General features: G+C 36.4%; 1 protein-coding gene and 1 long non-coding RNA gene across 17 annotated transcripts in view; one reads left to right on the top strand and one right to left on the bottom strand.

Moving 5' to 3' along the window:
- LOC106505379 (uncharacterized) overlaps positions 1–23540 on the bottom strand; it is a 916097-nt gene that overhangs the window by 675469 nt on the left and 217088 nt on the right. For 3 of the 16 annotated variants that reach the window (XR_014824119.1, XR_014824126.1, XR_014824134.1), the window contains exon 1: positions 22573–22942. The exons of 9 other annotated variants lie outside the window; for them this stretch is intronic. This is a non-coding gene — a long non-coding RNA (uncharacterized LOC106505379). Of the gene's footprint in view, positions 1–22572; positions 22965–23540 lie in introns of those variants that run through there. 4 more of the 16 variants (XR_014824132.1, XR_014824127.1, XR_014824130.1 and 1 more) reach the window with 2 other exon arrangements.
- Positions 22770–23540, top strand: part of AGTR1 (angiotensin II receptor type 1) — a 45282-nt gene continuing 44511 nt past the window's right edge. The window contains 1 exon segment of the mRNA NM_001444897.1: positions 22770–22992. The gene's annotated coding sequence lies outside the window, so the exon portion shown is untranslated.

Consider the following 23540-nt stretch of genomic DNA (forward strand, 5'->3'; position numbering starts at 1 on the left):
TTATTTTCACTATTTTATTCCAATATTTAACTTAGGGTACAATACAGTATATTTATCTTACATGCTTTTATAATCTCCTGGGTTTTTATATTTCATTAATTTTTAGATATTTTTCAATTATTAGAATTTTCTTATCCATGTTGAATGTAAAATACCATATACTTGAAAATGCTGTGCAGAGCGGAAGATAGGCTGGACATATACAAGTAAGCTGGTTCACAGCCAGACTGTAATTCTATGCAAAGATTCTGAACTGTGCACTTTCCTTGTTTGTAGTATGGGGAATATTAGCCTTTAACTACATATTTCTAATAGGGACTTTAAATCTTCTTCTATAAATGAAGCAGAGGAGTTTGGGATGAGAGTGCACGGACTGGGTGAGAGTCAGCTGCAAGTAAGTGTTCTGCTTTATGTCCCTACACTCACCCATCAGCCCTCCATGTCCCTGCTTCCATCACAAGTGGTTGTGCACATTGCACCCCGCACAAGGACATCTGGTAAGGAGGTTAGTAAGGGCTAGAACTGAGTGTGCACACCCTGCTCTCTGACCTATGTGCTCTGGCTTGGAAGAAGAGTCCTTTTTTCTAATTCATACAAAGGAATAATGTAAGTTTCCCTTTCCCCATCCCTTCCAATGCTGAACCTCCAATAGAAAAAAATTTAAGAAAGGTTGATCTGGTCAGACTACCCCTGATATCCCTTACTTCTTACCTTCCAGTACTTCATCCATTCCAAAAAAAAATTACCAAAAGAGCCAACTATGTGTAGTGTGTGGAGTCAGACATACTTGAATTTGATCCTAGCTCAAGAGCTCATAGACCAGGATCTTGGAAAATCACTTAACCACTTTGAGCCTCAGTTTCCTCATCTGTTAAATGAAAGGGTACTAAGTTCTTATAAATATTAAATCAAATAAAGGTAGTAAAACCCTGAGTACAATGTATGGCATATAGCAGATAGCCAATAAATATTCGCAGTTAGCGAGGAAGCAAGGAAGATGGATGGATTGATGGATGGATGGATGGATGGATGGATGGATGGATGGATGGATGGAAGGATAAATAGAATATAATCTGTGGATATCTTCAGTCACTGTACCTTTAAGGAGTGACATATGATCTACATGACTAGAGTGATAACACCGCAGGAGAAAAATCCTAAGAAATTAACAAGGGAGAAAATTTTTGATAAATAGCCCTTATTTCCGGAATTTCCTGCATTTATTTTACCAAGGCAGGTTTTTATTACTGCAGGACAAGAAATGATCAGGATACTGAGAAACTGTCCATCATTCAAGTATCTGAAATTTTACACATAAACTCAAAGAGCTTATGCATTTTTTAATAAATTAAGTAAATTGTTAGCATTATAGGTGGCTCAGTTTTACAGATAACTTTGTTCACAGTAACATTCTAGTACTAAGAAAATATTAGTCATCCAATTTATATCACATATTATGTGTGGAGAGTAAAATCACATGAATTAATTTCAAGCAGAACATAACCAATACAAAAAAAATAAGTGAAGTAAGTAATTTGCTTTCTTTTTTTGGGGGGGTGCACCTGCCGCATATGGAAGCTCCTAAGCTAGGGGTCGAATCAGAGCTATAGCTGCTGGCCTATGCCACAGCCACAGCAACGCCAGATCTTAGCTGCATCTGCGATCTACACCATAGCTCACTGCAGTGCTGAATCCTTAACCCACTGATCGTGGCCAGGGATTGGACCCACAACCTCATGGATACTAGTAAGGCTTACTACCACTGCGCCACAATGGGAACTCCCAGTAATTTGTTTTAAATAAGAGAAACTCTCAATGTTTGATACCTGTTTCTGCAAAGGACTTTTAAAAAGGACTTTTAAGTGCTGATCAGATGTAGACAATTAAGTTCCTGAAATCAAATATATGAAAGACAAGGTAACAACATGACTTAGCAAAAGTCTGTGTTAACTATAAAATAATTATTGCCACAGTCTCTCCTTCCCTGACTCCACTTTCTAAAGTAACATAATATAATTGTTATGATTTTAAATACCTCATCAATAAAAAGAGAGTCCGCTTCAACCAAGAGTCTACAAAATGGCATGCTAGTGCTTGATCCTATTTAATAAAAGCAATTCAAGGTAATATTTTAAAAGCTCTCAAAAGTTATTAATAGAAAAAAATTAGACTAAGTCTTTGAGACCTTTAAGATATGACAAAAAAAACAAATTTCTGGACTTTTTTAATTTAATGTCAATTCAATTAAGATAGTCAAAACAGGCTCATGGACAAAAAAAAAAAAACAAATTTCTGGACTTTTTTAATTTAATGTCAATTCAATTAAGATAGTCAAAACAGGCTCATGAACAAAGTTATTCCACAAATAACTTACTATTGCACAATGTGTGACAAGTACAGTGCCACGTCCTGGGCAACATCAAGGAACAAGCAAGTAAAGTCCCTGCTCCCATCCTGCTTATATTCTAGTGGGAGGGAAATGGCCACTCTGTTTGGCTAACTCCTAAGCATTATGAAAAAAAAATCATTGTATAACTTGTTAGAAAATTTTTGTTTTACTATTTTAACTGTTTTCAAAAGTTTTTAAAAAAGAGAAAACCATTTTCTTAAGAAACAGGAGTGAGTCAGGACCCTTGGAGACTTACAGAAAATCGAAGGGGGGTGGGGGTTATACAATAGCTTCATGTCATAGAAAAGAAAAAAAAAGAGACAATCTAGAAAGACAGTTTCCAAGGAAGACTTTCTGATTCCTCAGCCAAACCAAACTATGCTCTATTTCCCATATGTTTATGTACCTTGAAACAAAAATTACTTTATTGAAGTCATACCATGTTGAAGGACTACGAATTGCCAAAAAGTCTAGTGTTTGGTGTGGGAGGTAGAGAACTGAACAATTAAAGTTCAATATGAAATGTTCCATGAGAAATGTGTAAAGATCCAGGCCAATCACAAACAATCAAAGAAAATCAACAGGGATTCCTGAAATTAGTCTTAAAATTTGTAAGGAGGTAAGAACATGTAATAAATTCCTAATAATTTTAGAAATGTCTTGGCCTTAGGATGTTTGCATAATAGTAGTGAGGGGTGCAACTGGAGCGGTTTGCAGGAGATTAAATTATAAAGTTCTTTCCATGCCATGCTAAATATGTTATAGTTTACTCTGATGTCTTCAGCGAAATGTTGAACTAGAGAGATTCCATGAAAAATTTCACTTTGGAAAGGTCCATTTTGGTAGTGCAAAGGATGGATTCTCATCTACTCTAGGGGTGGAATTGGAGGGAAAGAGAGTAGTTTGGAAGCTGTAACAGTTTCCAAGGGCTGCCATAAGAAATTACAAGTTAGGCTTAAAAGAACAGAAATTTATTCTCTCACTATTCTGAAGACTAGAGTCCAAAATCAAGGTGTCAAAGCTACACTCTTTCTGAAGGCTCTAGGGGAGGATCCTTTCTTGTTTCTTCCTGGCTTCTGAAGGTTGCCAGTAATCCCAGAGAGTCCATGGTCTGTGAATCCATTGTTCCAATCTCTGACTCATCTTCACATGGTGTTCTTTCTCTGCCTTCACTTGGCATTCTTCTGTCTGTCTCTGTGTCCAAATTTTCCTCTTCTTATAAGGACAACAGTCCTTGGGTTATGGTCTACCTTAATCTAGTATGAATTAACTTGACTACATCCACAAAAGAGTCTATTTTCAAATAAGATTACATTCTGAGATTTGGGGAGAATATAAATTTGTGGGAAATATTTTTCAACCCAGTACAGGAGCTATTGCAATATCCCAGTCAAAAGATGAGGATAGGCTAAAACCAAGGTAGTAACAGGGAAACAAAAAGGAGATAATAGGTTCAAAAGAACTTGAGGAGGTTTAATAAATTGAGTTTAAGGACTTTTTAGATATGTAGGGTGATTGAGTGTATTGATGGCTCCAATTATTGGCCTTCCCATACCTATTCTCTATGACTTAACATTTTTTTTAGTCCACTCCTATTCTGAGCTTGATTATCTTGTTACTTTTGATGGAGAAGAAAGAATCAAAGATAACACGCACTTGTTTGGGTGACTAGATACATAGAAGAAAATGTTAGAGACAAATTAGTCTGTGGCTTTACTAATGATATTCCTTCTATTTGAATGTTATACACCACTGATTTTACATATCTAACCACATTTGAGGCTTAAATATTGCCTTTTCCAAGAAGTATTGTACCCACCCAAGCTTATCTCTCACTCTCCTCCTCATTCTTAATAAATTATTTGTGCCACATCTCACCCTTCCTGCCATCAAACCACTTCTCTGCCCCCATATGGAACAGATTTCTTCCAAAGAATACCTCACTCTTGGTACAAAATTTTGTATTAATAAGAGCTCAATAAGAGAACCAGAAGTACCAGAATATATATAACATATCACTCATATATGTATATAAGTTATTATAGAATTTGACCCTATGTAATAGTAGGAGTTGGCATAAATTTTTCTGTAAAACTATTGTCTTCACATCTGATGTTGAAGCTTGCAGTCTACACAGCAAGCAATTAAGAAGATGCATATAAAATGGGGAAGAGAGTGTTATCCTTTCTGGTGGGTTACAGGGAAAGCTGTCACCCTCAAGCTCAAACTGGAGCTCATAAGAGAGGCTGCAACCACGTCAACTCTATCTCTGACTCAGATGACACAGGTGTCTTATCAAAAAAAGCTAGCACTTTTCATCATGAAACTAAAAACACATCCCACCCAAAAGTTGAGGAAGCCGAAAGAAGATTCAGAAGAAGATGAAGCAGGTACAGGCCTGGCTGCTATCCTACACCAGCAACTGACAACATGAATAAGCTGAAATAGATAGCACCTATTGACCTAACAGTTCCTCTCAGCATCTGGCAATGGCACATGATACTGCTGGGTCTCTGTGAGCTCCTCAGAGTGCTGGGCAACACCCCTGCAAGGGCCCCATTGCTGTGAGTTTCCTGTAATAAATGTTCCTTGCCAAGCCACAATATGAGATCAAAAGGTCACTTCCCCTCGTCTATTTAACGATGAGTTCTTTCATAATCAACGAATGATAATGAGGCAATTTAAATTTTAAATTTCCCTAAAATTATATCATGGACAATATTTTCATGAACGTTCACTAAAAAGATCTCAAGCAATCATGTACTTTCCCCCAAAGTGAAGAATCTATACCTTTATCAACTCAAAAACCTTGCAATCGAAGTTCCTGATATTGTCTTTCTGCAAAATGAATTTCTTTCTCCATATTCAAAATATGTTTTGTATGAAAAAAAAAAGTTTAACTTCAGAGATAGGAGTTCCTGTCATGGCTCAGCAGAAAACAAATCTGACTAACCTGAGGATGCAGGTTCTATCCCTAGTCTCACTCAGTGAGTTAAGTATCCGGCATTGCCATTGCTGTGAGCTGTGGTATATAGGTAGGTCACAGATAAGACTCAGATCTGGTGTTGCCGTGGCAGTGGCGTAGGCCAGTGGCTAGAGCTCTAATTCGACCTCTAACCTGGGAAACTTAGGAGAATTTACCCAGTGATCAAAAATCTCACCAATCTATTTAAATCCTATTTACCTCTTACCTATTGATTCTCATTTCCTTCTTTTTCACACGCAAAGTACAAACTATTTTACTAATCTTCACATATTTAATTGCTCTCTCTGAAGACGAGACTCAGACCAAAATCTGTCAATGTTTTTCCTCTATGATTCTGGGGCATGGTGCACAGCTAAGAATAAAATGAGGAAGCATCATTAATACAAAGAAGGTTATAATGGTCAGTTGAGCCAAGAAATGAGAAGAACTCTAAGTAAGGATATTTGTTAGCCTGATTTTTAAATAGCCATGTTCATCTTTGAGTCACTCCATATGAATTTGTTCACAGAACTTCCTCTTTGCTGAATTTTGACCAGTATTTCATACATTTTAACAGATGAGCTATTTTAGAATAATACTTTACTCTCTTAGTAAGTACCATTATTATATCATATTATTAATTATGCAATGTTACAGATATTAATTTTATAACATAAAGCCATTTTGATGTCATTACCAATACTGTTAAAAAATATAGTGGCACTATGGTAATTTCATGTCAATTAACTGATTTAATCTTCACAAAACCTTTGAGGCAAGTGCTGTTATTATATCTCTTTTACAGATGAGGAAAGCAGGGCTTAGATGGGTTCCTTGCCAATAAGTGGCAGAAAGAGTGTAGTTCAAGTCATTCTTTCCTAAGTTCTACCATGTAATGATAACACTTTTCATTGTGTAATGAATACTTTGCAGTTACAAAATGCTATCACATGATCTCACCAAAACCAAGAGAAAATATATCCATTTTCAAGCCAAAGTTTCTGAGACTCAGAAAAGTTAATCTTGCCAAAGTCAAATAACTGAGACGTGATAAATTCAGGGTAAGAACTTCAGTCTTCTTCCAATCTATATTTTTTTCTTCTCTACTCTGCTCTCTATAAAATACGCTAAAATTTTCAGCCTGTGAAATACATTGCAAAAGTAAAAAAAAAAAAAAAATTCTTGTTTTCTTATCAAATCACTGTTTCCTTTAAAACATCTAGTATCTATTTGTTACATTTCGTGCTCATTTGTTTTCTGTGTGTGTGTGAAAGACACTTGCACTCTAATAATGCAAGTGAGTATCAATTTGGGAATTAAAACTCCTAAGAATAGTGTTTTTTCTTAATTTGCCACAATTCTTTTAAATTTAATTCATCATTTTATGTGTGCTAAATAAATTAGCACTAGGGCTTTCCAGTCATGGCTCAGTGGTTTACAAACCCTACTAGTATCCATGAGGATACAGATTCGATCCCCAGTCTCACTCCGTAGGTTAAGAATCTGGCGTTGCCATAGCTGTAGAGTAGGTTGCAGATGTGGCTCAGAGCTGCCCTTGCTGTGGCTATGGCATAGGACATCAGCTATAGCTCTGATTTGACCCCTAGCTTGGGAACCTCCATGTGCCACAGATACAGCCCTAAAAAGACAAAAAGACAAAAAAACAAAAACAAAACCTGAGCACTGGATAGGGAGTTAGGAGATTTGACTTCTGGTCCTAGTTGTTATCAGTAACAAGTGAATATGGATGAGTTTCTTAACTGTGCTAGACTTCAGTTACCTCATCTGTACAATGAGAAGGCACTCCAAGTTCTGTACAGCTCTCTATAGATCTAAGAATTTGATAAATCAATGTGTCTTTAAAGGACAATTTCCATGGACTTTTCAGAGTCTGCAGTAAGGAAAGTAAAATCTATACAAATTTTATTCAACAGAGAAGTTTTAAAGAATGTATGAGTGAATCACACGATATCATATAGATGGAATATTATCCCCCTAGGAGAGAGGAGATGGATGTTACTAATAATACACTGAGTTCTTTCTATGTTCCACACTATGCTAAATGTTTCTATATGTGTGCTTTCACGTTATACAATTCAAAGCACCCAAGAACTTTAATCAATTCACGTGGACGTGTTGATTGGGTACTGCTAAATTGTTCCCTCTCCTGTTAATGTTACTTATTATATATTCTATTTTTGCTTTGCCATTCTACCTTAGCACTGTTTTTTTCCATGATATTAACTGGTTTCATCTTGTATTTTTCCAAGTCTTGAACACTTTCAACTAAAATACAGCCAAGGATCAGAAACCAGAATCAGTAACTATGTAATTTTAAAGAGGATGTACGGACCTGTGCAGATATTATGTGTGTATACACATACAAAATAACAGAGCGATTCTGAATCTTCATAAATATCACTTATTTAAGAATTTTAAGTAATCAAAAGTTAATTGAAAAGGAACAATAATTAATTTTGAAAACTATAAAGATACTGCAATGTCAAAGTAATGCTGAGTGTCTACTTGTACCACAACATGCATTAGAGCACATTACATTCTTTTTCTTTTCCCTAGGTGCAAATGTTACAGTAATATGTTGACGCAAATTATATTTAAACTTGTTTTCTTTATTTAAAAGCCTTATGTTTTATGTTAGGAGAGGACAGTTGTAAAATTATTAACTGTACATTAGTCTCATACTGATTTCAGAGGCTATTAAGCAATACAAACAGCATCTTGGTGGTTGGAAATTAGCCTCAAACACAGCATCTTCCATAGGAGTTCATCTTTACAATCTGTTTTGCAGTGCACACAAAATAGAAAAGCTATAAGCAACAGGGTTATTAGAACATCAGATGAAGTTTCTAAAGTAATAAATATTTGGCAGGTATGAAGAATGAGAATGGATCTCTTCAGTGAATGGAAAATATCTGGCTTTCTCAACAACAACAGATGATCTTTACTGAGCTTCTACATTGTGCTAGGCATTGTCCTGAGCTATAGGAATACCACCAACAATATCATACCCCCATCTTTCTTTGGAAATAACATACCAAGACCAAGATTTCTTATATTATTTTAGATACATACTAAGGTTTATGAATTCACAAGGAGCCAACTAAAATATTTCAACAAATAGAATCTTCACCACTTATATATATCCAAGAGTAATATTATATATATGGGATTAACTGAATGTATAGATTCCTATTTTTTTTCTTTTTCTTCCCTGTATAGATGTGGAGCCTTTGGATGTTTGAGTATGTGTGCTTAAATAGTCCAGGCTTTTATATTTAGAAATAACATAAATGGTACTAGAAAAAGACTTTATATCATGTTCAAATTAATCTACAACTTTTTAAAGTTGTAAAATAACTCCTTTAGTCATTAGGGTTGGAGTTTGATAAAATAAAAATATCGAGGACAAAAATAAGTTAGCAAACACAGGTGTTTCCTCAACGCGGATTAGGAATCTATGCCAAGCTTAGAAACATCAATAGCAACAATGCCTATAAAAACTAGGCTAGAATTATACACTGTAATGAGCTCAATAAAACAGAAATTCTGGAAAGGTTGTGCCCATTTTCTTCTTCCAAAATTAGGCATTGGAAAAACAGACGTATAACCTGGAGACAGTTGAAATGCTGAAATTTCTGTTTCTGTCAGAGATGCAGCCTTGTTACCACATTTATGAGTATAATACTTCTCTACAGAGACTAGAACAAAAGAAAGTGAGATATAATGCAGAAGAATAGCTTATTTGATCTTAAAGAAGAGCCTCTTAAACTTATAACTTAAATTTATAGAAGTGGGAAAAATACAAAACCTTTGAGTATTAGAAATTTAGAAAATCAGTAATAATTTGACTAGTCATCACCTTGCAGAAAAGACATATGGGCTCCAATTCATGTTTCTATATTAATTCATATGCTGCACATCTCAATTAACTTTCAGGCACATCACCTAATACTCCAACACTAGTCAGTCTATAATATCTCTTTTTATATTTGGATCAGAGTTTTCATTTTTAGTAAAGCTTTTCTTCTTAAACCTAAAATAAAATGTGACAACTATTCAGAAAATCTGAATAGACATGTACTTGAAGAAAGACTTGCAATTTCTACTTAATAGGAATTCAAAATACAGACACCAGGCAGGGTCTCACTAAGAATAGATTTCATCCCAAAAGGATCAGTAAAGGCTTTCAAAAGCCTGACAGAAGGCTGAGTAGGGCTAAGGAAATGGGTAAGATTTAGTGAGAAACCATTACTGCCCCTAGCATGGAAGAGACCAGGGGAGGAAATGAGGGTCCTGAAACAATGAAAACAGGAGCCAAGAAGAATGAGCCTCCCAGAAGGAACTAGACACTTGGAAAAGTGGAAATACTGCTAGAGTCTCAATGTCAAAGTTGGGAAGGTGTCAGGAAGAAATACTCTAACTTTTCAACTCTCAGATATCCTGCTTTTGCCTCCAATTAGCCAAACCCAATAGGACACCAGAACCAGAATCCAAACACAGTCTCCTATGGCCCAAACCCAACAGAAGCCAACAAGCAAGAAGACCAGGTAATGCCCTCAGTGGGAGTCAACCTGCTAAAGAATAGAGCATGACAGTGAAGGAGAGAGAATGGATTAAGAGGCATGGAGGTGCAGATGAAGATTAATTAGCATACCAGAGTAGCTAAGTGCCCTTTAGATTTAAGACAGGAATTAGACTTGGAGAACAGACTTGTGGTTGCCAAGGGGGAGGGAGTGGGATGGACTGGGAATATAGGGTTAATAGATGCAAACTATTGCCTTCGGGATGGATAAGCAATGAGATCCTGATATATAGCACTGGGAAATATATCTAGACACTTATGATGGAGCATGATAATGTGAGAAAAAAGGATGTGTATATGTGTGTGTGTGTGTGTGACAGAGAGAGAGAGAGAGAGAGACTAGGTCACCTTGCCGTACAGTAGAAAGTTGACAGAACGCTGTAAACCAGCTATAACGGAAAAAAATAAAAATCATTAAAAAAAATCTTTTAAAGATAGGAAATTGGTAAAGTCAGTAGGATGCTCTTTGGGCTCACAAAATAATAATAGCATGAAATAAAAAACACTTAAATTCATTTCCTAAGAGTGGTTTTTACGAAGCTATTACAAGATAGTCAATTTAAAGCTTATGCTCCTTGAAGTTCCCAATGTGGCTCAGCTGAAACGAATCTGACTAGCATCCATGAAGACGCAGGTTTGATCCCTGGTTTCGCTCAGTGGGTTAAGGATCTGGCGTTGCTGTGAGCTGTGGTGTAGGTCAGCTCTGATTCAACACGTAGCCTGGGAACCTCCATATGCTGGAGGTGCGGCTCTAAAGAGATTAAAAAAAAAAAAAAAGCTTATGCTCCTATTACCTGGACTTTATCTCTGCAACAAGGCATGATCCTGTCTTTTGGAGTGAAGAATAGAAATATGAAGTTACATTTCTAAAGAATTATTTACATATTAAAAATTATTATTTTAACAGACCCTGTAACCCAGCTATTCCACTTCAGGTATATACCTTTGAGAAATGTGTATATAAGTAGAGCCATGTACAAAGATGTTCATTCCAACAATATTGATGATAGACAATATGTCAACTCAAATGTCCAGCCACAAAAGAATTAATTTGGTGTGTATATTCATACAGTGAAATACTCAATGAAAAACTCATCATCATGAAAATGAACAAACTAGAGCTATGCATAGCAACACAGAAACATCTTACCAAAATTATGTTGAGCAAAAGAAGGAAGATAGAGACAAATACTTTATCTATCTGTATGAAGCTTAAAATCTATATTATTTAGAAATTCATTCATATTGGAAAAAGTATAAATTTAAAAATGGAAATGATTACCATAAATGTTAGCATAGTGATGACCTCTAAAAGGAATGTGATAGAAAAGAGACACATGAGGGCTTCTGACATCCTGGCCACGTTCTTTTTTAAAATTTTTAAAATTTTTTATTTATTTATTTTTTGTTTTAGACAGTGTATTAGTCTGCTAGGGCTTCCATAGTAAAATACCAAAATCTCGTAACAAAATGCCACAATGTTTAATACAATAGACATTTATATTCTCTCAGAGCTAGAAGCTGAAAGTACCAGATCAAGGTGCCATCATTGATTGAGGCTTTGCTTCCTGGCTTTAGATGGTTGGTTTCTCAATGCATCCTCACATGGCCTTTCCTCTGTGCTCCCATGCAGTAGGAAAGCTCTCTTGTATCTCTTATTCTTCTCATACAGACACCATTACAATAAGATTAAGGTCCATACTTAGGACTTCACTTAACCTTTTTACTTCCTTAGAGGCCCTATTTCCAAATACAGTCACATTGGTGTTAGGGTTTCAACAAAAGAATTTAAGGAGGATACAATTCAGTCTATAATAGATGGTGTTTACATGGATGTTTGCTTTGTAATTATTTACTATAGTGTATGTTTATTCTGTTTGTTTTCTATATCTGTGTAATACGTCACAATAAAAATGTTTTTAAAATCAGTACCTGAGTTTCCTTTACTTGAAAATTTTGAATTTTACAATGAGGAGCCTTCTTGGTAATTAGTCAGATAATTCCTTTCCAGGAACTTTGAGCTTTGAAATAATGTCCTTTGGTTCCTAATCTTTAATTACAGCACTTGCCAAATGTAATAAATTAGAAGGAAAATTCCAGACATTTTGTTTCTGAAACTTCTTTGGAAAAGATATCTTAGGTGTTTCTCTATTGATGAAAACAATTTGTCCCAGAATATATGTGCCAAGCATCTTCCTCTGAAAGAAAATACAGCATAGGAAGTACTGCATGATTTGGTCTCGAAAGAGAAGAATAAGTGTATGGAAACATCATTGAACAATAATTAAAATAAGTCTTCCAAAAAATATATAAAGTTGGGTTCTGGGTTACATTAGACTCAGGGAATTATCAGGGTAAGGGTCAAGGTTAGTAATGAGAAAGTGATGTCCTCAGGGATTCAGGCAGAAAAGTGGAAAGCAACCAAGTCTAGGGCAAGAGCAAAAGCCCTAATGAAATCAAATGTAACTTAAAACAGAATCCTAATTAGAGCTGTGATATAATTTAGTCAAAAAATAATCCAGTCTTAATACAAGATTTGATTTCTATTCCTTAAAATTTAGAAATGTTCTGTTACACCTTGGCATTCGTTTTCTTTCACATGCAAGCATGTTGGAGATATCACTTACCATGAGTGATGAGAAATATTTAAATAATAATTTAGTGCTTGCATATTTTCTGTTTCTTTAACTTTTTTCTATGTTTAAATGAAATATGTTCTGAAGCTATATGAAGATTCCCTTCCTCTATCAAACTCCTTTTCACAACATATTTTTTTCATGACCTAAAATGTTTCCAGATGCATTAATTGTTTATATGTTTGTTCATTTTTCCTTTTAAATGACTTTCCCTGGAACCTCCTTCCCTTCCTGGTGAATATACATTAAGGACTCACAGGGTTAAAGGGTTTAGAAATTGTGGCATTGGCAGGGAGGAGAGGGAGGGGCAAACCAAAGGAAACAGTTACTTCTTGGTCAGGTGAGGTAGCACTGTCTCCAAACAGCTGTGGATCTACTGAGGCCCTGGCAAAACTCAAACTGCAGGTAGAATTTAGTTTTTAAACACCACTGCTTGTGCTCCCTCAGTACTTTTATTTTTTTATTTACTTATTCGTTTGTTCACTTAGTCTTTTTAGGGCCACACCTGAGGCATATGGAAGTTCCCAGGCTAGGGATCAAATTGAAGCGGTAGCTGCCAGCCTACACCACAGCCTCAGCAATGCCAGAACCAAGCCGCAGCTGCAACCTACACCACAGTTCAGGGCAATGCCAGATCCTTAACCACCTGAGCGAGGCCAGGGATCAAACCTGTATCCTCATGGATACTAGTAGGGTTTGTTATTGATGAGCCGTCACAGGAAATCCCTCCCTCACTATTTTTCGATTATATCTCCACAACATTCCTCAATTATTTTGCCAAGGGAGAAAAGACAGAATTAGGTGATTCTTCAAAGAAAAGCCTAGAGAGGTTTTTTGTTTTGTTTCATTATTTTAGGATTTAGGTGATTTTTTTTTTTTTTAGGTAAAGGGACCTTGTAATAAAGAAGAGGGATTATCAATTTAGGAGAGGAGATCACTGGCAGAACAACATCCTATGAAAGACAGGAAGATATAGGGTTCCCTGCACTGGGGGAAGATTACCTTTTTTTGAAGTTTGGCCTAAGCCATCATATCTTTTCTCCCTTGGCAAACTTGTTAGGAAAATCTCTATACTTCCTCTATTGATTATTTCCCAACAAATTACAACAGGGCTTCTCTCTCCATCCTACTGAAACCATTTCTGCTAGGTCATTAACTGCATCCTATTTGTAAGATTCAGGGATGTTTTTAGGGCTCATATGTCTACATCTGACACTTAACACTCCCTTTTTCTTTAAACCAAGGGATGGCAAATCACAGCTTGCTCCCTGTTTTTAAAATAGCCTATGAGTTTAGATTAGTTTTCACATTTTTAAATGGTTAAAAGTCAAAAAAATATTTTTGGCATACAAAAATTACATGAAATTCAAATGTCAGTGTTCATAAATAAAGCTTTATTAGAACATAGACACATCTATTTTCTTTTCCATGGTTGCTTTTGTGCCTCAAAGGCAGAGCTGAGCAGTTGGCACAGAGACGGTATAGCCCCAAAAGCCCAAAATATTTACTATCTGGCCCTTTATGGAAAAAGTTCGCATATGCCTACTTAAACTCCCTCCAGCCAAGATTTCAGGATGCCTTCCTAGAAAAAGCTCCTTCTTCTCTGAGGCCTCCCAGAGCTGTTGTGAAGATCACACAAGACAACATACTCAAGTACCTAGGACAGCATCCTTCTCATGGCTTGTGTTCAAGTCCATGTGAATGCTATTGTCTGCTGACTCTTCCCCCTCTATCCACCCCTCAGATGTGTATTCCTCAAGATTCACATTCATTTTTTTCCTCTCTTCTTCTCTTCACACTCTTTCTTGTAAACCTTATTTCCTCCCATGGCCTCAGGCATCATCTCCACACCCCTGACTCCCAAAACTACAAATCCCATTCTAGCTCTTGCTTTACTTAGATGTCCTTCAAGAAAGCAAGCTGAGCACATCCAAATTAAACTCATCCTTCCTTTAAAGTATATTCCCATTTCGTATTCCTGATCTCAGTTAACAGCACTCCCATCCACCCAGTCTCCCAACCCAGAAATCTCATTTCCTTTCTACCTCTCTCATCCTTCATTTCCAAGTAGTCAATGACACCTTTCCACTGCATTTCAGAAGCTTGTCCCACCATCCACAGAGCTACCACTTTAGTTTAAGTCCTGTTTGTTTCTTGTCTGGAATTTCTAACTCAATGATCTTGCAGTCAAATCTCATTTGGATTTACCCTCTATATTTCTACCAGAATTACTTTTCATCCTCTAATATAACAAATGGGCTCATAGGACTCCCTGCTCAATTACCCCTGTAATTCCTATTACTCACAGGATGAATCTAAACACTTGAACCTGGCCTTTCAAAGTCTTTTCCTTACCTCCATTCATCCCTTCAACAAATATTTATTGAGCATATACTATGTGTCAAGTGTTATGCCAGATGATGGGCAAAGCAGTGAATAAGAGCAGGATGGTTTCTGCTTGCTGGGGTATTCCAATCCAGCAGAAGAGATCAATATTAAACAATGTACCACTGCATTCCCTTCTACCCATATTAGAAAAGGCACATTGGGAGTTCCCGTCGTGGCGCAATGGTTAACGAATCCGACTAGGAACCATGAGGTTGCGGGTTCAGTCCCTGCCCTTGCTCAGTGGGTTAACGATCCTGCCATGAGCTGTGGTGTAGGTTGCAGACGTGGCTCGGATCCTGCGTTGCTGTGGCTCTGGCATAGGCCGGTGGCTACAGCTCCCATTAGACCCCTAGCCTGGGAACCTCCATGTACCGCGGGAGCGGCCCAAAGAAATAGCAAAAAGACAAAAAAAGAAAAAGAAAAAAAAAAGAAAAGGCACATCGTCATTAAATGACTGTTATTCAGAATATCCTAACTTTTAAGGTATGGCTCAAATATCTCCTCTGGCATAGGAACTTTTTCCAACTTGCTGCTATGAGAATTAATTCTGGTGTTCTTTGTATTCTCTAAACATATCTCTATTACTTAAACACATGATTTTATATTACCACTACTCTTACATCTTATATTCAGGAGCTGTGTCTTATTTATATCTGCATGCCTAATTCTGTAGTCATTACTGGTGCTTTGATTAATGAGTTTTGTCTCCTCTGTGACTAAGGCCAAACAACTGGCTTAAATCTATACTATAATAATAAGCAATATTTGAAAAAAATCAAATAGTAAAATAGTATTTAAAGAGATATTTGTTCACAGATAAATAATTTGAATAAAATAGTACTTTATTTGCATATTTAAGATAATAATTTCAAAAATTTGACTTCTACACTTTGTTCATTCAGGAGAATCCAAATGATTTGCCAATAAAGTCATACTTAGCTGTTAATATTTATTTTATCCTCTAATTTTCTTATTTTATTATGTTCAAAATATATTTTAGTGAAACATAAATCTCTTTGCTAAGAGATTTCAGATTATCCTCACAATAAGATATTTGTCTTATATGAATAATATGTCTATATCCTGTAGACCTTCAAGTCATAAACTTGCAAAAAACAGAGAATGACAGATGGGCTGAAGAAAGATTCAAGAAAATAATTATAATAATAACTATTCTAATCTTTAAGATGTGCCAAAGGGGAGATTCAGGAAATTACCAAGCAGTCAACATCAATACCAGGAAAGAAAAGGACAAATAATAATAGAATTGATCAGGAAGTACTTAGGCAAGAACAATTTAATGAGCAACTAGCAGCATGAGTTCATGTAGAAAGCCCATGGAATACAAACCAAATAGAAAGTGTGAGTATAAGCAGCATCAGCCAAAGAAAACTGAATTTGTATATTTAAAATTATACCAGTAGCCTTGTGGAAAAAGTGCTTTCAATTAAGATAATCCTATAACGAAACATATAAAATTAACTTTTGGCTTATATACTAGGAAAGAGAACATTTAATTAAAAAAAAAAAAACTTGCTATTCAGAAGATACCTTCAACCAACCACACCTCCACCACTGAACTCCAACTGATGCATATAATTGCTGATGGCATTACTTCAATATTCACACTTTATCTCCCAAAAAAACAATTGCTCAAAGCTTGCTAATAGGTGGTTTTTGAGGCAGCCAAATATGGACAACTTTGTGATTGCCTGCATCATGAAAATTAGTGTAGACGAAATCCTGAAAAGATGATGGCTGTTAGCAATCCAGGGGCAGGTGAGTTCATTAAATGACTGTCATTTTACTTTTTTAAACATAATTTACTTGTGTGTATGGAAGTATTTGGACTAAAGGATCAAGCTGAAGATTCTAAACGGACCAGAAGAATCTTCTTTCATTAAGAATTGTCTCTAACCAATAGAGTTCAGATCAGCTAAAAACATCTCCCCTTTGTCAAAGACTTGCCTTTCATTGACTAGGGAGGTGCCCTCTGCTTAGACCAGGAGTTACACAGTTCAATCACAGGCTCATGTGCCCTCAGCCAACAGGGGTGTTCACAAGGTGGCTGGGTGCCAGAGAAGTGTCAGCCAAAGTGGACAGCTTGTTATCATGACTTCTGTGGTGAGTAAAGGACTGCTAGCAAGCATTACAGGGTGAATGAACTATCTGACAGTAAAGAATTGACAGTAAAGAAGGGACCACCCACAAAAAAAGAACCAAAATAAGAAATATGGTGGAAAAAATTTGGATTGTACTCTAAAGACAACGGTAATTTAAATTGGGACAGCCTAATCTCATCTTTCCTTGGGCAGTTTTCTAGCATTTTATAGAATCTGAAAATCAATTAAGTTCTTTATATAAGTCAAACTATATCCTCTGCCATCCTAAATAGCTCCCTTGTTCTTCCAAGACACGTCATTTTTCAGCACTTCCATTTTTTAGCATTTTTTACATAAAACTTCCTCCTCTAAAAGTTAAATGTTTAGGAAATTGATACAACTCTTAGTATGTCAGTCCCTCTATACAGATGATGTATTTATGCAACGTTTATTAACAATGATATTTACAAATATATAACACTCACATATTATAAATTTTGAGTTGGGAATTAATATTTGTCTAATAAATAAAATATCTCATTCTTTCCTATTATCTATTAATATTTTTATTGGTAAATATAGTAGCCTTGCTTTTTTTAGCAAGTGAAATTAGGAGTTCCCATCGTGGCTCAGTGGAAATGAATGACTGACATCCATCAAGACACAGATTCGATCCCTGGCCTTGCTCAGTGGGTTAAGGATCCGGCATTGCCCTGAGCTGTGGTGTAGGTCACAGACGCAGCTCGGATCTGGCATTGCTGTGGCTATGGTGTAGGCCAGTGGCTCCAGCTCCAATTCGACCCCTAGCCTGGGAACCTCCGTATGCTATAGGTGCGGCCCTGGGGGAAAAAAAAAAGACGAAAAAAGTGAAATTAATTCTATATTAAATTGATCCTTCATTTAATACATCTGACTTTTCTCATTTTTTCTCATAAGCATTTAATTAATTTTAATTTTAAATAGTTAAAGCAAAATATAACTTGAATAATATATTTTACTTGTTTAGAGTCTTCTAAGCCTCTACAAATTTTATCACATTCACCAGCTTATTGGATAATATCTCTATGCTATGGTGAGTTTCAGAATCTTATAAATATTCATTCTCCATCTTTATAAATGGGTTGATAAGAAATAGTAGAAATTCTGTCTGACTAATGATATATGAAGTTTATAATTTTTTTAAGCCATGAGATTTGTAAAACAGAAAATCAGAGGGGTAAAGCAGATTTTATTCACTCTACATATTAGTTTCTACAGTATACAATATGGACAAATGAAATAAATCAGCTTAGATGTAGACTCTCATTAGAATTGCAAAACTCAGTTACACTAAATGAAGGTCTCTACATGCCCCAGTCAAGAATGTTTAACAATTCTGTTTGTTTGTCATAATCATCACTTTCTCTATACTCCTGTAGAACTATTTAAAGCAGGGATTTCAATTTTGGTAAAAATATATGAATAATATAAATCCTTGTCTTATTGAAAGAATTTCTTAGAATAGTGACTGTATTTGAATATCTGGACAACACAGATGTAGAATTATTAGGGTTAATTAAAAAAAAACTAACATGCATTTAGCACTAACCACAAACCAGACTGTTCTATTTGCTTTATATCTAATTTGTTAAATCCTCCTCTATACTGAATTAGGTGCTAATCATACCCACATTTTGCTAATGAGTAAAGGAAAGGAGATATTAAATAATTTGCCCAAGTTCACACAGCTAGTAAATGGATACTAGAAAACCCTTCTTTTAAGGAAAGATCTAGAGGTCAACTGACTTGGCCAACCCTCACTGATGTCTCTTGAGAGAATGGAAAATGGGCTCCAGGTCTCTGAATTCTAGTTAACTTCTCTTCCCATAAAATCATGCTACGTGACATATTCAAAAACAGCAAGGTATAGGCACACTCACAGGGTTGAAGCCATTGGGCCTTCAAGTTTAGTGTCAGCAAAAACTGTCCAAAGATGTCCCCCACTCCCCAATCTTCAAAGAGACCCTGTGTTAAGTTCCCTGACTTCTTGTTCGTTTTGCTAACTTTTTTATGGTGATTTGTTGTGTAAAATTTGGATAATACAGACAAACATTAGAATATAATTTAAAAGTATCTATAATCACTACATTCAGAATTCAGAAGAAACCACTGTATACATTTTAGGGAGTATACATCTAATATTTTTCCACCCATTTGCACATTTATGTGCATACATACATGTGTGTGTGTGCGTGTGTGTTTTAGATAATTTGGGTAACAGGTACATATTGTTCAGTAAGTTTATTTTTACTAATTTACATATCCTGAATATTTCCATATTATTAAATATCCTTCTATATTACTCTCAATGGCTAAATTCTACTCTAGATGTACTGTAATTTGCTCAACCAACCTTTTATTTGGGGGACATTAAAACTGTTTCCAATTCTATTCCATTATGTATAACAATGTAAATAACATTCTTGTACATAAATCTTTGCATATATCCAGAATTATTACTTAGAATAAATTCCTGGTTGATGAGGGCATACAATAATCCTACAGAATCATATGTATTTTTTTTATTTCTGACAATACCAACATATCTACATCCTTACAAAAACTGATTTCTGTTATCTTTTTTCTTTAATCTCTGGTGATTCTATAGGTGAAAAACTGTACCTTGTTACTTTAAATGACATTTTTATTACACTGAAGAGTAAACCTTTTTTTTTCATATTTATTAGGCATTACATTTCTTTTGCATGTCCTATTGAATTTTTACCCCAGACTGATATTCAGAGTGGAGTCTTTCTTAGACTACCTAGAATCTGACATGAGCCAAGCCCTGGCCTCAGCAGCACTGAGGCTCTGCCTTGGCTTTCTTAGCATTGGACAGCCCATTGTCCTTTCCTTCTGTGTTCCCACTTCCAGCTTCATGGTGATGGCTCACTAGGATCCTGCCTCACATGGCACATACAGAGAAGAAAGAGGGGAAAAAAAGTCTACACCTCAGTCCATTCTATAAGAAGACTTCATTTATATCAAAAAATTCAAATTTTAAATTCCAGAAACAAATTAAATCATCAGAAAGTTATCAAGAAGTTTATCTTTTGGGGTGTGGGTATATGGTATATGGGAGCTCACAGGCTAGGAGTCAAATTGCAGCTGCAGCTGCCAGCCTGCACCACAGCTACAGCAATGCCAAATCCCAGTCAAGTTTGCAAGCAACACCACAGCTCACGGCAACACCAGATTCTAAGTTTACCTTTTTTAAGGCACCAAAAAAACAATACATCCCTTACCAGCATGGAAAACTGCTGGTTACTCAGTAAAAATGACGGCAATTACTAAGCATTTTAGTATGTACCAGGCACAGTATCTGAAGCTTTTATATATACTCTTTTCCTTAATTCTGACAAGAGTTTAGAGAACATTATTACCCTGTATTTTTTTTTAAGTCCTATTAGAGGGTAATCTTGTGTAAGTGTAAGAGGCTAATAAGCAGCAAAGCTGGGCTTCAGCTTAAGTGTTAGATGTTTAAACCATACTATTACTCAGTTGATTCAGCACAATAATAATAACATCATTAATTTCTTGGAAACACGTCCTTCTCATCTGCCTGTGTCTGATGATGTAACATCCCTGGTTAAACCCCACTCCTTAAAGAAGTTTCACTCAAAACAGCTGACCCTCTAAGAAGCTTCCAGTCCTCAAAATGCTGATCATTTCTAAAATCAAGTTGGAATTTAGTACAGGCATGACTATGGTTAGTGATTTATAGCACTCAATACATTTAAAGATATGAAGCTCTCCTGATTCTTAAACAATAATCAAGGAGCATTTCCTTTTTTTTTTAAATTTATTTTTATTTTTGTTTTTTCTTTTTCTTTTTTTTTGGTTTTCTTTTTTTTGTGTTTTTGGTTTTTTTTTTTTTTTTTTTTTTTTCAAGAAGCATTTCCTAATATCACTCACGGACTCTCTAGAATTTGGTTGTCACACACTTTTGGCTTTTCTACAAAAGATCTTGTGATAAATGATTCCGAACAGTTGTGATATTATAAGGCAAGTTACAGTCTTCTAACTTTGTTCTTTTTCAGGATTGTTTTCGCTATTCTGGGTCCCTTCTACTTCCATATGAACTTTAGGATCACTAGGATCACCTTGTTAATTACCTCAAAGACAGCTTGTTGGGATTTTGATATGGATTGTGTTTACTCTGTATATTATTTGGATATTATTGCTATTTTAACAATATCAAGTCTTCCAATCCATGAACACGGAATTTCATTCCATTTATTTAAGTCTAATTTAATTTTTTCAACAATGTCTTCTGTTTTCAGAATATAAGTTTTGCACCCTTTTGTTAAATTTATTCTAGGAATTTTATTTTTTTTAATCTATAGTAAGTGCAGTTTTTTCTTAATTTCATTTTTGGATTGCTCATTGCCAACGTAGAGAAATATAACTGATTTTGTATACTGATCTTGTACCACAAAGCCTTCGTGAACTCCTTTATTATTGTTAATAGCTTTTAATTGATTTCTTAGCATTTTCTAAATACAAGATCATGTTATCTGTCCATGAAAATAATTTCATCACTTCCTTTCTAATCTAGATGCCTTTCATTTCTTTTTCTTGTCCAATTGTCCAAGCTAGAACCTCTACTATGATGTTTGACAGATGTGCAGAAAACCATAAATTTTATCTTGCTCATGATCTTAGACACAAAAACATACGACATTAAGTATGATGTTAATGAGTTTTTCATAGACAGACTAAACAGTTTGAAGAAGTTCCTTTCTACTCCTAGCTTATCTTATCATGAAAAAAGTTGGATTTTGTCAAATGCTTTTCTGATTTATTAAGATGATATTATGGGTTTTGTTATTTATTCCAGTAATATGGTTTATTCCATCAATTGATTTTCAGTAAATAGCACATTTCTGGGACAATATCATGGTGTGTAATCCTCTTAATATGTTACCGGATTTGATTTGCTAATAGGATTTTTATCTACATTCATAAGAGAGATTTGCAGTTTCTTTTCACCTGATGTCTCATTTGGCTTTGGTATCAGGATAATATTGGCCTCACAGTGTGAGCTGGGAAGTGATACATCCTCTTTTGTTTTTTGGAACAATTTATATTAATTCTTCTTTAAATATGTGGTCATATTTTGTTTTTTAACTTTATTTTTACATTTTTTAAAATGCAACTACATTAGCATATCCAATAGGAGGAAATGAATGTCTACCCTTTCACTCTGTAACAACCCTGAAATTAATCTATGGCATGGATCTATGATCCACAATGGTACTGTCTAAGTTTGAGTTATTCCCAGGGAAGAGAAAGAAGTTCTCTAATTCGTCCTTAAAAGTTTCCCAAGTCTGGAAAAAAAAAAAAGTAGGGAACATCAATCTCAGTGTGAATGGCTCCTCCTGCACCCCTAGCTCTCTTCTATTTCTCCACTCCCTCCCTCAGTGCCAGATTCTGAGCCAGGTACTCACAGATCTAGTAAGTGACACGGGGGATGGTTGTGGCATCATCCCGCTTCCGTCAGCATCTGAAGAGGAAAGGGGGTTGGGCCTAGAGGGGTCTCCCGGGCGGGGCGGAGGAGGAGGGAGTGCAAAATCGAGCCTCGCCCAAGGAACTCACAGAGCAGCAACGCCCCTCGCTATAAATTTGGAGCTGCCTCACAGAGAATGATTACAGCGCCTGACAGCCACGGGCCGGAGGCAGTGGGCGACAGAGTGCCTGTGCGGACACAGGACTAGCAGCTCTGCTGGCCCGAGGTGGTGATCCATGGGGAGGAGCCGGAGCGGACCCCGGGAGTGAGGGCGCACAGCCCAGCCGGACAAGGCGGCGCACCCAAACCCCATACCAGAGCCTCCAGCTCAGCAGACCTGGGCGCAGCGTCCCGAGTGCGGGTGAGTGGCTCGGGCTTGGGGGTGGGGGGACGGGGCAGTCAGTTTCTTGCCAAGGTTTCAACTGTGGGCTTTGTGCCAGGAGGCTCCCAGAGACGAAGGTAAGAGAGAGCTTAGTTCTGGCTGGCACCCACCCACCCGGAGCTGGAGGCCCTTCCACAAATCATATGAGGGGCGCCTGGGCTGAGAAGAAATAGTTTGAGCTTGTTTGCTTCACGCACCGGAAATTTCATTCTGATTTGACCAGACTCTATCGAGTACTAGCAAGGAATCTGTAGAATTGGGATGCAACCAAGTACACTTTCTTCCTGAGGCTTTTAGCTAACTCTTGTCTTTTAACTGTGACTTGGGTGTATAATTCCTTGGGGTGTCCATTTAAGAGTTATGCTACTTCAAAAAGTGAAATGAAGAGTGTCCCCACACTCTATTTCCCAGGCCAACCACCAGCACTGCTCACCTCCCCCAAACCCCTCTCCAAAAACCCTATCACTGGGTCCTTGGCAGAGCCCCACCTCAGGTGTTCCCAGGTCCTCTGATTCATCAAATTAGGG

This window comes from Sus scrofa, chromosome 13 (genome assembly GCF_054392235.1).
Source record: "Sus scrofa isolate SSC_HxYL_T2T_F1_AM1 chromosome 13, Sscrofa_HxYL_maternal_Yorkshire_Landrace_v2.0, whole genome shotgun sequence".
NCBI lineage: Eukaryota > Metazoa > Chordata > Mammalia > Artiodactyla > Suidae > Sus > Sus scrofa.